The sequence below is a fragment of the Carlito syrichta genome, unplaced genomic scaffold (assembly GCF_000164805.1).
Source record: "Carlito syrichta isolate Samal-C Ts95f unplaced genomic scaffold, Tarsius_syrichta-2.0.1 Scaffold308151, whole genome shotgun sequence".
NCBI classification, from domain to species: Eukaryota; Metazoa; Chordata; class Mammalia; order Primates; family Tarsiidae; genus Carlito; species Carlito syrichta.
The window spans coordinates 1,271,536-1,284,701 of NW_007252247.1; positions in this window are offsets into that span (position 1 = coordinate 1,271,536).

Here is a 13,166-nt window from a genome sequence, read left to right on the forward strand (position 1 = left end):
TGGAGATTAAGTATGCTTTAAGGAGATGGGTATATGTACCAAGTCAACAAGGAGTAAGCTAGTGACAGTTAATTTTGTCAACTTGATTGGACTATGGGGTGCCCAGATACTTGATCAAATGTTACTCTGGGTGTCTCTGTGAGAGTTTTTTTGATAAAAATGAACATTTAAATTAGTTGACTGAGTAAAGTAGATTGCCCTCTCTAATGTGGATGGGTCTCAACCCATCATTTGAGGGCCTGAATAGAAAAAAAGGCTGATGGTCTCCCAAGTAAGAGGGTGTCCTTCCTGTCTTTGTAGTCATCAAGTTGGGGTACTGTTTGTTTGTTTGTTTGTTTTTCTCTTTCCTTTGTGCTTGAACTGAAACATCATGTCTTCCTGGGATTCAAGCCTGCCAACTTTCAGACTAGAACTAAAATATCAGCACTCCTGAGTCTTGGGTTTTCAGACTCAGGCTGGAGCTAAGCCCCTGGCTCTTCTAGGTATCCACCTCGCTAGCTCACTCTGCAGCTCTTAGGACTTTCTGCCTTCCATAACAGGCTGAGCTGAGCCAATTCCTTATAATCTCTCTCTCTCTTTCTCTCTCTCTCTCTCTCTCTCTCTCTCTCTGTGTGTGTGTGTGTGTGTTGTGTGTGTGTGTGTATGTGTACATACACGCCTTATTGGTTGTTTCTCTGTAGAACCTTGACTAATACAGTAAGTCCCCTATATACAAACGAGTTCCATTCTGAGTACATTCATGACTCCAAGTTGTTTGTAAGTCAAACAAAGTTAGCTTACATGCCCAACTAACACAATTGGCTATATACTACTGTACCGTAATAGGTTTATAATACTTTACACATAAATAAGACATTAAAAAGAAATAAACACACAAAAATAAAGCATTTCTAATCTTATAGTGCAGTACCTTGAAAAGTACAGTAGCACAGTCCAGTACAACAACTGGCATCCAGAGGTTGGCATCGAGTGAACAGGCCAGAAGAGTTACTGACTGGAGGAAGGAGAGAAGATGGGAGATGGCAGAGCTGAAGGATCATCAGCAATAGGAGATGGAGAACAAGCAGCAATTTCACTCATGCCTGACCTAGATGGTTCCTTACTGGATTCAATTCTATCTACCCTCTAGTAAAAAATGATTCAGTGATGGCTGGGTGGCAGATCTTTTTTTCTTGTCATAGATGACATGGTGGTACTGGATTGCATTCTGAATGCCTGTTGCAACTTGCATGCACTGTTCTATATTCGGGTCCTGAGACTCAAAACTAACAGTGCCTCTTCAAATAAAGAAAACTCCCTAGCCATCTCCCAAGTTGCGAATCTCTTTGGTTCCTCCATTGCTTCTTCCTCTTGCCTCTCTCTGTCCTTTCTCTGGGCCTCCAATTCCATCAGGTCTTTATTATTAGCAATCGCCTCAAGTCGCACAGCAAGGCATTTATTGAAGTCGTCCTCTTGCAGATCCAGCTCCAGCTTCTCACTGAGGGTCACTAAATTGCTGAACAACTCCTTGGACTCCTCATTCACCTTCTCAAATCTGGGAAAATCATGAACAAACTACAGGCAAAGTTTCCTCCGAGCCCTACCCATGGTGACAGCCATAACCTCACACCCAGCAAAGTCCATGTTTTTTATGGCCTTGTACATGTTATAATCCTTTCAAAATTGTTGCAAGGTTTCTCCTGATTCATCAGTCACCTTTACTGCCTGACAAAAAAAACATGATGTAAATAGTATTTCTTGAAAGTTGCTCAAACACAAACAAATGGAAAAAATAGTCCATGCTCATGGATAGGAAGAATCAGCATTGTTAAGATGTCCATCCTACCAAAAACAATCTACAGATTTAATGCAATTCCCTTAAATTACCAACGTCATTCTTTTCAGACCCGGAAATGACGATGCAAAAATTCATATGGAAACATAAACCACCACGAATAGCCACAACAATCCTTAGCAAAAGAAACAAAGCAGGAAATATCACACTTCCAGACTTTAAACTTTACTATAAAGCTACAATAATCAAAACAGCCTGGTATTGGTACAAGAATAGGCATAGGGACCAATGGAACAGGATGAAGATTCTGGAAGCAAAGCCTCAATTCCTCAACCAACTCATCTTTGACAAAGCCTCCAACAACAACCACTGGGTAGAGGAGAACCTATTCAGTAAATGGTGCTGGGAAAACTGGCTTACCACATGCAGAAGATTGAAACAGGACCCCTACCTATCACCCTACACAAAAATTAGCTCTAAATGGACCATAGACCTAAATGTAAAGCCTTAAACTATAAGAAACTTAGAAAATGCAGGGGGAAACACCCCTACAGAAATCAGAGTCAGCAACCAATTCCTGATCAAAATCCCCAAAACTCATGCCATAAGAGATAAGATAGACAAGTAGGATCTCATCAAATTGAAAAACTTCTGCAAATCAAAAGAAACCATTAAGAGAATGAGGAGACAGCCCACAGAATGGGAAAAAAATATTTGCCATCTGTGTATCTAACCAAGGCCTAACATCTAGGATCTACAAGGAACTCAAACATACCAAAAGGAAAAATACAAACAACCCCATTAAAAAGTGGGCAAAAGATATGAATAGACGCTTCTCAAAAGAAGAGACACAGGCAGCCAGCAGACACATGAAAAAGTGCTCAGCCTCATCATCATCAGAGAAATGCAAATCAAAACCACACTGAGGTACCACCTAACCCCGGTATGAATGGCCATCATTAATAAAACAAACAACAGCAGATGCTGGCAAGAATGTGGGAAAAAAGAATGCCTCTACACGGCTGATAGGAATGCAAACTAATTCGACCTCTATGAAAAACTGTGCGATGATTCCTAAAAGAGCTAGAAATTGATCTTCCATATGACCCAGCAATTCCCCTACTGGGTGTATACCCGGAGGAACTCAAAGCATTCTATGAAAAAGATACCTGCACACTCATGTTTATTTTAGCAGGATTTACAGAACAAAAACATCGAAATAACCATGCTTCCCACTGAAATTTGACTGGATTAAAAAAAAGTATGTGGTACCTATACATGATGGAAATATTATGCAACCATAAAGAAGGATAAACATATGAACTTCGCAGCGACGTGAATGGATTTAGAATCTATAATGCTCAGGTATCTATCACAGAAACAAAGAAACAGAGTGCCAAATGTTCTCACTCATAAGCGGACCCTGAACATTTACCATAATGCTATAAAAAACGGATTGGCAGTCGCAGGAGACTGCCTGGGTGGGCGTAGGGGCACAACCTCAATAAGGGTAACTGATCCCAAAGCAGACAAAATGGGGACCAAAGGGAGGCCCAAACCTTACCTGTACGATGCCAGCTTGTATACCTAATGCTGAATTGTATCCCATATCTTTAAAATAAAATAAAATAAAAATTTACAAATTTTTAAAGTTGCTCTAACTCTCTGGCCCATTGGTTGGACAACCAAGATAGTATTCAGTGGTAGCTACACTACTTTGACATTGGGATGAAAATTGTCTGTGAATGGGTTCAAAGGGTGACCCAGAGCATTGTCATGCAGCAAAAGAATGTTGAGTATGACGTCCTTCTCCAAACAATACTCCTCTGCCCCTGGGATAAACTGGTGGAAACACAGGTCCTGGAAAATGGTCTATGGAATCCAAGCTTTAGAGTTACTCTTCCACACAACAGGAAGAGAATGCTTGGCTATGTTGTTAATGTCTCTTGAGTTCTCTGAATGACAAAGGAGGCTGCAGTGTCATATTGCCAGAAGCACTGCCACCAAACAACAGGTTAGCCTATCTTTTGCGGCTTTATGGCCTGGCATCAACTTTTTCTTCTTACCCATATAACTTCAGGCTGTCATCCTCTTCCAAAATAGTCCTGTCTTACCCGCACTAAAAACCGGCTCAGATAAATGCATGTCTTTGTCAATAATTTCTTGAAGTGTTTCAGGAAATTCCAGGCTGCTACCATATCTACACTCGTTGCTGTATCACCTACTTTTACGTAGTGGAGCTCTAGCCTTGAACTATGAAACCAGCCATGGCTGGCATTACAAGAGATGCCCTCTGATTCTTCACCATATTTCTTTCTGATTCTTCTTCGGGTCTTCATAAAGGCTTTTAGCTTTCTCTTTGGAGTCAGCCTTAAGCTGAGCGGGACTCAACTCTGATGCCGACCCTGCATCCACACGTTGAGAAGCTTCTCCATTTCTTTCATCACTTTTCCACGCTTCTTCAATAATATTGCTGACATCTTAGCACAGCAAACTTCACCCATTCCATGATCTGGTCCTTGCTCTTTAAAACTGTGCCAATAGTTGAATGATTCACATTATAAGAATGAGCGACGTCTACCATCATTTTGCTTTGCTCCTCTCTTTCAATTATTTTCACTTTTGTTTCTATCATTATTGCTTGGCTCTTCTTAACAGTACCAGCTGAATCACCCCTGCTTTTATGCTTGCTTCTGGACATGCTGGGAGTGAAATAAAGATACTGTACTCCATGCAGTACTGTATAGTAAAGTACACAAAAGCACAATCATTTGTAGACGATGCATAAACGTGACAATGTACACAAGACACATGAACAAATTTATGTGATTGGACATGCAAACACACGTTTGCATCTTTGAAAGTTTGCAACTTGAAGGTTCAAATAGAGGGGACTTACTGTACAACCACTAAGTGTAAATCCCATGATGGTAGGTTTTGTCTTTTGGGTTCAGTTTATCACCTGTACCTAAAGCAGTGCCCAGTAGGGTATGTACTCAAATGTTTTTGTATGAGTAAATATATCAATGAATTTATTTTATTAAATGGAGCATACTTTCAGCAATGTTTTACTACACAGTACAAATGTTAAATTAAATTAACAAAAACTCTCAACTTTGAGGCCTTCATCAGTTTTTCCCACCATTGCCAAGAAACACAATGTAACTTTTAAAATTCCTCAATTATCATGTGGGAACCAGAATTAAATTGCCACTGTTTATATCCAGATTTAAAACACTGGGGTTAAGAAATCAATTGCCAAATGAAAAGAATGAGAAAAAAACACTGCAAAGCTCAATTTTTTCTAGGCGTGGTAGCTCATGACTGTAATCCCAGCACGTTGGGAGGCAGAAGTGAGAGAATTGTCTGAGCCCAGGGGTCCGAGGCCAGCCTGAGAAACTTGGTGAGATCTCGTCTCCATAATAAATCAGAAAAAAAAAAGAAATTGGCTGGGTGTGGTGACACATGCCTGTGGGTCCAGCCAGTGGGAAGGCTGAGGTGAAGGATCGCCTGAGTCTGGTAGGTCAAGGCTGCGGTGGCCATGAGTGTGCTACTGCACTCCAGCCTGGGCAACAGAATGAGAATCCTCAAAAAAAAAAAAAAAAGAAGAAGAGAAGAAGAAAAAGAAGAAAAAAGAATGAAAAAAACACTGCAAAACTCAATTTTTGTTAAAACCAGAACTATTTTGAACCCTCAATCCCACACCTGAAGGACTCAGTACAGTGACAGGCAGAGAGAGGAACTTCTACTGATACTCAAGGAGAGATCTGTCTGCCAGAACACTGCTCTGCTTCCCGCAACTATTAAACTTCTTCAAAAGGCCACCCATGAATAATTCACCTCATTCCATGATGAGTAATATTTTTAAGAAATGGATAAGCAGATAAGCACAGAATATATTTAAATTATTTGAAAAGGAATAAAATGAACAGGAGAGCAAATGGCAAATAAAGAACACTCACCAGAAACAGGTTTCCACGGAGCAGATAAAAACTGTTACCAAACACACCCCATGAATTTTTTAAAATTTAATGAAATAATTACGTCTTCAGTATAAAATCTCAAAGCAGAGCTGCAGGAGTTCAAAAATACATAGAGTGGCAACAGTAGAAGGAATAAGAGAGAAAAAGGAGTTGATGAAAAGATAAAACTGCCACAGACATGAAGGCTGTGTTAGCAGTAGCACATTCAAGATCTATTACTGACAATACACGAAGAGACATGGCGGACAAGACTGAGAGGCTGAGCCAACGTAAGGAGACATAGGTTAAAGAATAGAGGGAAAAACAATATATAGGTAAGATAGAAAAAAGTCATCCAACAAACACTTAGATGGGATCTCTGGAGCAGAAAGCTAAAAAAAAATGGAAACAGAGGGATTAAAAAAAAAAATTTGAGATATAATTTAAGAAAACTTTCCAGAAATAAAAGGCAACTTGAATCCACAGATTGAAAGAGTACACTGTGGACCTAGAAAAATGATATTGAATGATCAATACGGAGACACAGGCTGGTGAAGTTATTGATCCTCTAAAAGAAGAAAGAACCCTGTGGGGATCTCGAGGATCGGTCAGCTCTAAGAACTGTTCAGGGCAGGAAAACAATGGAGCCCTGGGGACCCTTGGAGCAAGAGAGAGCCTCCCGAAAAATCCTCAGGAAGACAAAGTGTGAGTCCAAGAATTTTGTACCTGGCCGAACAATAATTTAAGTACTCAAGGAAACAAAAGTTCAAGAACTCAAGAAATGCAGTACCGATAAACTCTTCTTACAGAAACGACTGGAGGGCAAAGCTCAACCCATCAAAAAGTGAATGGAAAGAAAATCAGTGAAGGACTGGTCATAAGCGTCAAACCCCTTCGCCTGGAGCATTAAGCTGTGACAACAGCGAGGATTACAATAGACGAGGAAACGTAAGCATGTATATGTATGTATGACTGTATACGTGTACATGCGTGTATAATTATAATTACATAAAAAACGCCTTCAACAGTCGGGTAGTGAAGAGGACGACTGAGTTGGAACTATTTTCCTCATCTCCTAAAGCAGGGAAGCAAAGATGTCAGTTTTAAAGTTGGTAAATCAAGTCACAGATGTCAAAGTATATACAAACATACAGATACACTAAATGGAAACACCAGGAAATTAATACAATTTATTAGAGCTGGGCAGAGAGGAGGTGGCAGAGTGCAGATGAATGCTAATATTGTCATTGTTTTAGCTCTTTATACAAATATTTATCACTTTTGCAAATAATACAATAATCTACCTTGAAAAATAAAGAAGAGAGATAATTTATTCCCTAGGTTTTGACACCAATTTTGACATTATTTTGTGTGTGCTTGCTGTGCAAAGTCAGGGCACACTCCTCTACCATGGTAAGGGCACTCGCATAGTAATATCATGTAAGTCATCACTAATTATTGCACCGCTAATATCATGGGGAGTTACCAAAAATAAACACACAACTTTGATAGTGAACTTATTTCTAGAAGGTGGGGAGAAGGGAACGGTGGAAAACACACAAGAAGAAAAACAATGATTCGCATAATTGCAGAAAGAAATGCAAATTCTGTCCAGTCGCCATAGGTTTGTGATCAAGTTGAGGGTGTTTAAAACCAAGAGTCAATGTTCGATTGTCCGGTGTGTAGAAGGTTCCAGTCTGTGATGTCTTCTGTCCTGCTCGTTTGGCAGTAGGTGGGCAGAAGATAATGGAAATCATGGCTCTCTTGTCTACAGTTAAGCATCATCCTCCCAGGCAACAAAAGGGGCTCCTGATCATTGACTCTTAAATGCTCTCTTTTGATTTTTTGCTATTGTGAAGGTCCTATGGGGAGAGATACAAGGAGGTTTAATAAGCCCATTTTATATTTCTTTGAGCCATCTGTGTCTTCTTTGTCTTCATTTCTTTAATCCACTTTGCCCGTGTGTTCAGGACCTCAAAAGCTTACTATGTAGATCAAAGCAGACTTGGAAAGGAGCTATCCCATCTTGAATTTTATCCCAAAAAAATTACCACAGTAAAAGCAATTTCACTTTCCCTTTAAATAGTATATTTCGCCCTTATCCCCAAATACCTGTTTGTTAGTCTTTCAACTGAAATGCATGATGCACTTCTAGAAAACATGAGGTCTTTTCTTACAGGTTTGCTGGTTTTCCACTGTCTAGATTCTGATCAGAATGAAAAGAAAGCTCCTCTATCAATCTGGGAATATTCATGGAGAAAACCTCACCCACTAAATCTCATTCTTTATCACAGTGTGCATTGGGATTGCCATTGGGAAAACCTCTAAAGAAAGGAAATAAATAGGTAAAATGCATGCAGGGCATACAGGGGCAAACACGGTTGGGTGAGTCATTTCCTATTGCTTCTGTGGATCACAGAAGGCCTCCGGGAGGAACATCCTCTGAAAGCATCTCACCCATTCTTCTGGAAGAGTCACTGTTGTGTTTGTGTTCTGTGGAATTTCTCATCTGCCCCTCTTTCCTCAACACTCTTGAGCTCCATGAGGCGGTTATCCCAAGCTTGGAATGCAGGACCCCATGAGTGGAAAGAGCCCTAATCTCAGACAACTGCGTGATCTTTTCTCTGGTACCATTAATTAACCAGGGACCAAGGGGATGCCCTGCACTGCATGGAGATTCTTAGGCGGGAGGGAGACCCCTCACAGTTACAAAGCAGTTCATCTCAGACATGACACAAGAGTGATGCGCAGAGTAGACGCTTGGATGAAATACTGTGAACTCAAACACCCCCAAAGAATGACCAAACAAAGGCCTGTTTCAAAGGCATTTTTATGCCAGACTCTTTCTCTTAGTGAGATGCCCTGTTGGTGTTGGGGACACAAAGATGACCTGAAACCGAACAAATTTAAGGCAAAAGTGGCCATTTAGAGAAAATGACTCCTTACTTTGGGACAGCCAAAAATGTCGGAAAACATGAGTGATGTGTCTTACAGCAAGCGGCATAAAACAAATGTTGCAAGACCTGCTTCCTTATGTGCTACATCGCACTTTTATGCATGTACGCTGTGTGAACAAGAGGGTTAAAAGTTAAACAGTCGCCTAAGGCTACAGGAAAGCACACTGCACAGGTAGGAAATGGGCTTCTTGACTTCCAAACTATTACTATATGTCTTTAGCAGGAACTAACAGGCACCAGTGTGCAAAAATGTCTTTCCTTAAGGTGCTGGCTATTATGAAATTGGGCTGTTTTAATGTCTGAAATAGCCATCTGACCTTTAATCCAAAGCCATAAATTTATCATTGTCTGAAATTGGTGGACGGTCATTCTTATTAAGGCCAGTTTTCAGGATTTAGCATTTACAGAATACTTAGTCTCTAGTGCATGAAAAGAGACTTGAAATTCACCAGGGTACCCTGGAAAATGGTTGAATACAAAAGAATGAGCAATTTTGCAACCAGGACATGGTTCCATTGCTCAATGAACTAGCAAAGGCAAGAGAGAAACAATGCCTGGTGAGATCAAGTTAGTCTATATTTCACATAATGATAAATACCTAGAAGTCATGTTTATGTATAATGAATTACAATCCTTCCACATTTACCTTAGCAACATTTTACAGGGGTTGTATTTTATTCCCAACTACCAATTATGTCATCATTCTGGCATTTACCTGGACATAATGATACACAGCCAACCCATTCTTGTAACATAATTCATTGCTTAAAAGTGATTGTAAAGTCACACGGCATACTACACACACATAATGACTCGGATATTGCTATTAAATTTTACAGATTAAAGTTTAGTAAACCTCAAAAATCTTATGTTGGTTTCTGTGTATCTTATTAATCCTAAAGGAAAAGATGTTCAGCTATTTAAATGTCAATAAATGTGCAACCCTGTAAAAAGCAGACAGACATTGTATATTCCATTATACAATGCCTCACCTACCATTTTAATGGAAGATAGAGACTTGCTTTTTTAACTGTTCAGGCAGGTCATTTAGACTTTCACTTCTGCTCTCATATTATGTCATCCATTAAAATATGAAAATGCCCTAAAACACACACACACATACACACCTTCACACTTCTGACTCCCATACCCCTGGGTTCCTTTTTGTGACTCATTAAATTCAGGGAAGAAATCACACTGTACCATTGGCTTGCATCTATTCATTTTAATTTAGGTTTGAGGGGAAAAAAACAAGAATTCAGATCTTTTTATAAGCTTGTGAGGTCACCAAATTTAAATTAAGCCTCTGCCTATAAAGCACATTAATAAAAGTACTATACAGAGGGAAATTTAATATGAATGGTTAAAATGCATGGAATTCAGATTTTACTGTCAAACAGCTCAATTAAACAAATTGAATTTTTAAGCAACAAAAGGGAATTGAATGAAATTAGGAACAGAGTGTGATCCGAAATGTAGACCTTTATGAGGGAGTGCACTGGCCCCTCCAGCATTGAGCTTTCTTTATTTGTTGCCTCGGCAGTTAGAGGAGGCTGGCAGAACAGAACTGCAATACAACAGGATAAAAATGTTCACCGTTGAAACACAGTTTTTGGCTCCCAATAAATCATCTGTCACTTCATCACAGCCCAGTAGATAATGAGCAATAAAGTTTTCACACTCAGGGAATGAGGACACAGACACAAGAAATACAGCTGAAGCTGTAAGCCTGGCTTTCTGTGAGCGGAAGGTGCTTTGTATAAGAAATGACCATAAGATTTCCTCCAAAGAAGAACACAGCATCCAAACAATAAACAATTTGCTGCATTAAAAATTAATCACATTTATTCGTAACTTTAATGTCAACAATATGTTGAGGTTGATAGATTAAATAAAGCGTGACGTAAATCCAGAAATAGCTCTGAACTCAAATTCAGCCGACAGTTGCTGATACAGGGTGGTCTATACAATGAGTCACTGTAATTTTTACTGGCATTATTTTAAATGTTTATGTGCATACACTATTCCCTTTTGGTATTTAAACAGTGCTAACATATCTGCAGTTCAAAAATAATTTTTACTCAGACGGGTTTTTGTATACGCCACCCCCCCAAAAAAATCAATTGAAGAGAAAAAGAAGTTTGAACCATTGATTCCAAAATCAGATGCTGGAATATTCCATAAATGCAGTCCACTTGCAGATGTTCTACAAAGGTTTCACCACAATTACCTTGAATTGTTTCTGACTTATGTTCACCCATCTCCGCAAACTGTATGTGGGTGGTCCACCCTAACTAGAAACAACTGGATAGAGAATGAACCAGAGGATACAGGAAGGAAAGAGAGAGAGAAGGAAGGAAGAAAGAGGGAAGGAGGGAAAATATTGTGTTTTAGTAGATGTCATGAATAAAATGTTTGGTAAAAAGTGTTCACTAAAACTGGCCATTCAGTCTTGGAATGTGTGCATGAGGAGACGAGCTTATGGCTCTCTGGTGGGTTCCAGACCCCTGATTCCAGAGGCCAGATGACGTGGTTCAGCAGGGATGGAACTAAAGGTTGAGTCAGATACTCGGGGATTTCTTGCCTGGGCCCCGTCTCAGAGCTGTTGAGGCTCACCTCCCCCCCAGAGGGCATCCTTCCTTCCCAAGGCCCCAAACAGTTGCAGGGAGGGTGGTTGGCTTTCCCATGCACAGACACCAGGCTGGGCAGCTGGAACATTATGCACATCATGAACCCCAATTTCTGCTTTTCAGAGCTCAACTCTTAGGGTAGGTCACATCAGAGTCCTTATGGGAAATGGAAACATAAAACTACAAATTTTGAATTACAATTTCGGTTGGAGCTGTTGCAAAGAACAGCATAATAACATTGCTTTGAACTAAAGAAAGCAATGCCATCAAAGAGGCTTGCCCCGATGTTCATATCCTGATATCCTGTCACACACTGCTTCCTCAGGACCCAGGACACAGAGGTGGTGAGAGCTCCAAAGGTGTTTCTTGGGGAAACTGAGGAAAAAACACTCTCCTCCAAGGTGGTCCTTGTGCCAAGCATTGGGTGACGGTTTATGAAGGAATGACTAGAAGGGGTCCTTGACTCACAGAAACCAACCATCCTACCCTAAATCCAGAATTATCCTACCTGTTTTATAATTCCACATCTGTTTTATAAAATTTTCTGCATCCAGTAGAACCTACAAATTTTAATTAATGCTGCTTGATCTCATTAACGTGTGTAAAAATATAATCAAACCACAAATTATAGCAATTTTCAGTTGTAAGATATTAAACTACTGCTATGTGCTGCAGAAAAAAATTACACTAATATGTAAATAAATGCAAATGCAGATTTCCTTTCTGTATATTGTGCTTACTTTCTGAGAAAGGCAAGTCACTTAAAATCCTTATTTCTCAGTTGTATTCGTTAAAATAATGCATGTTAATTATATTCCGACATTCATCTGACAAATAACTGATAAGTTACACAATGTAACTAGTAATAATCCATGCAGCCCATTTTATTATCTTATGAAATTAGAGATTGAACATTGATTATGACTAATAGGGGATTTCATCCAATAAAGACAGCACATGAGGAGAAGTACATAAAAATTGGGCAGCTAGCTTTTGAATAGCTAAAAGGAGCTGTGTTAAGTCATTAATTAACAAAGACAAATGCTCTGGGTGAAGATGGTAATAGTTGTACTTTTTTAGTCCAGGGATGAATTATTTATTTCTACCCGAGCTATACCGTAGAGTGCAAGTAGAGTTTGTTTAGCAACAATAGTAGAAATATATTTGCTACAGGGGCAGCCTGGTAATACTGCTTGTTAAGGCATGCTATTTGTAAGCAAATTTATATGAAAAGTATGCAGTGTCTAATACTAAACTACTCCAGCCTCAGACTGAAGGGTGATTTTACAAACGTCCTGCAGCACTTCATCATCCTTTCATTTTAATGTCTTTATTTTATGATTTTTGTTGATGAAATACTACTTACCCAGTGCTCAAAATTCCTTTTAGGCTGCAGGCACTGGCTAGTTGACATGGCAAGCTATATTTTACAGCCATATATTTCAGCTCTCTCTGTCCAAGTTGGAGGACACAGTAGCCAAGATGGTTTTTCATCGTCGAAATATATTTTCATATTTATTTATTGATTTGACTAATGTATCTATTTTTCAATTCACATGCTTATGTTTCAATCCATTAAAGTGATTCATGTTCAAATAATATGTTATTGCAAGTACAAAAAGGAGATAAAAACCACTGCACACTTGCTATAACACAAGAACAAAAATAATAAAAATACATTGCATGATTAAATATAGTTTTAATTCCCAAAAGATCAGAGCTAAAATGATGTTTTTTAATTATTTCACAAAAAGGCATAAAATAAAAGTTTCTTTAAAAAGTAGGATGCAATTACCTACGAAATCAGTTTCCCGGTAATAAATATTTGGGGGATGTTTCTTAA